Raw genomic sequence first — 3,002 nt, forward strand, 5'->3', positions numbered from 1 at the left:
TCTGTCTTTCTCCCTCTCAATGGAATCTTGCTAAGTACTTTAGGTTGGTCTTAAACTCACTATGTAGCCCAGGTTAGCCTTGAACTCATGGGGACCCACCTGCCTCAGCATTCCAAGTGCTGGAATTACAGGTGTGTGTCATCATGCCCAACCTGAATCTTTTTTAAAGGCAGAGCAATTTGTAGAGGACATGTCATACCGAATAATCAGGAGCCAAGTTGGGGGCTGTGCACTCTTTCAGATATATGACTGTCTGATCTGGCATTAGTAATCAATCTCTCTGAGATTAGCTACTCATGTCCAGTTTGAAGACTCACTGGGAAGAATAGATGCTATTTAGCTACTGAAATGCTGACTTGTGTACACAGCACTGTCATTTTTGTCTATGGCATCTCTGCTACTAGAATGAAATTGGAAGACACATCAACATTTTGTATTATTAGTATTAGTATTTCTGCATCTCCCATTGGTTCTCATCCAATCCCTTTCCAAGAAAACATTTACCAAGTGCAGGTGGCCTGAGCATGCGATGCACGAACGGCAGAGCATTTGCTACAATGCTTGCTTTACTTTGCTTCTTGATATTTGGAGATTGTATCAGGCCTGAGAGTCCTGAAGGTCAACAAGGCAGAGCACTGCCCTTGCTCATTAGGATTTTGGCCTGTTATATACCCACGTGACCCAGCTGAAAAGAATGCAAAGTAAAAAAGAATGTGCTTTGTAAAATTCCTTCTTCTTTTGACTTTCTTTTAAAATAGACACTGGCATCATTGATTATCTTTTTCCTCTTTAAAATGAAAATAAAATAGACATCAATTCCTAGTATAATGCCAATATAAAACACAAAGCTGCATGCACGAATTTTTGTAAATTTCTCTTACTAAAAATTTATGGGGGAAAAACTTTTATTTAAATTACTCTTTAAATCTTGAAATCTCATGGAGTGCTTACTTCTTATTAAAGTTATAGTTGAATAATTATTATAATGTGAAGTTAAAGTTATTAGAAGGCTTTTCTTAAGAATCCACATAGTATAAAGTATGGATACATCTTGGGGAATACTTGGTAATATTAAAAAAAAGCATTTTAGTGGTGAGTGTGAAGACATTTTATATGCTTTTGTTGATAAACATTTTCAGTTACTAAATAAGCCACGAGTAGGAGCAGGAGAGAAGTGTTAAGTACAAGCATTTCTAAAGTTCAAAGATTGACCCAAATGGAAGCTGAAGTTGGAGGAGAATTTTCCACTAAGCTACATTGCAAAGTGCAGAGATGACCCAAAATTTGCATGATTTTCAAAACAATATTCAAAAGTCAAAGGAAATGCATAGGCTACTCATCCACACTGAGTGGAAAAACTTAGACAATTAGAATTTCTGGAAGCATCAGAAAGAGGCCTTCTTTAGACAGAGTTGTGTTATGATCTCCATGCACTACCCCAGCAGCTCAGCTGCTCCTTTTCTAAGGACTCAATAGGCAAGATACTGGCTACCTTGAAGGGCCATGCTAAATAACTGTATTTTGATAAAAAGCTAAAAGCATAGAATTTTCTGGAAAAGGAAGACTAGCTGTTCCTCCAATTACAACAACAAAAATGCCATATTGAAAAGCAGCTAAGAGGAAGATTGAGATGATGCTTTAGAAAGAAAACTGAAAGTAGACTTCTAGTCACCATGGAGTTTCTAGTAGTAGGCAGTGAGGATGGGCATTCTTCCATTTAAGGGAACTTTAGATGATACAGTGGAGGAGGGAGCCCCATGAAAGGAAGAATCAGCTTTAAAATTCCTCCCAGCTTGGAGTATGCTGATACTAGATGTCCAATCTTCTTTATTTCCCATCCTCAACATGTATTTCTTAGTTCAGAGAGACATAAGGCTCTGTCCTTAGTGGAGGAAAGTGAGAAGGCACTAAACTAACATCATTACTTTCTGGACTATAGCTTCAGCAAGCCTGAGTTTGGGATTGGCAGAATAAAAGAAATTTACAATTTACAAGGAGATATAGAGCTTTGATTCCTACCAAACACTGAAAACTTTACTGTTTTTGTTTAGCTACTAAACTTTGATTACAGGTGATATGACGTGTTCCTCTAAAGCCTCTGTACCGATAGGTGGGGCTTTTGGGAGGTAGGTGGACCTAGAGTGTGAAATACTGGTGTGATTAAGGCGGATTGACAGTTAAATGGGTTTGACATAGATCTGAGCATGGATAATGGGAGGCCCAACATATTGTGGGTGATGCCAATCAAGAAGCTTATAGCCTGGTTGGAATATAAAGAGTGAGGGAAGACAGGCTGGTGCTGCTGCTTGCTGCTGGCTGCCTTCAGTCAGCAATCTCATGGATAATATCTTCTCTTTCTTATCACTGTGCCAGGCTGCCCTGCCTTGAGCTCAGCCAACGATGGGCAGAATTCTCTACAAATTGTGAGCAGAAATGAATCTTTCCTTCTCTAAAATTTGAGTTTGGAGAACTTTGTCCCAACAATGATAAAGTAATTATGATAATAGGATTTTACTTACAAACACATGGCAGTAACTGAATGGGCCCTCTTAAGATTATAGTTGCCTGACAGGAAGGATCCAGACTTGGTGGGAAAATATAAAAGTATGGTGGGTGGAAGCCATACTTCCATTTTGAGTAGAAGCCTAACAGTAGATTTGTGATTAGGCATTTTAAGAGTGAGAACTAGCCCCTTAAGCAATTAAGAATTATGTTAATAACAAACAAAATAAATCAAAGCACTAAAATATAATAAATAGAATTCCTTTTTCTTTTACTTTTTACTAATGTTGGTTCATTCTTCTTTTTTATAATTTTCTTTTATTCTGAAGAGTAAAGACAAGAGCAAGAAAAACAAAACAAAGACAGAACAGGGTCACATATACAATATGTATGTTACAGATTTTCAAACCAAGAATACCTGATTAACAATGTTTGATATATTATCTGTTTTTATCGTCAAATCTGTTGCTTAAATTAACAGATATAGTTATGAAATATGG

This window comes from Octodon degus, unplaced genomic scaffold, assembly GCF_000260255.1.
Source record: "Octodon degus isolate 3935 unplaced genomic scaffold, OctDeg1.0 scaffold00190, whole genome shotgun sequence".
In the NCBI taxonomy this organism is placed as follows: Eukaryota; Metazoa; Chordata; class Mammalia; order Rodentia; family Octodontidae; genus Octodon; species Octodon degus.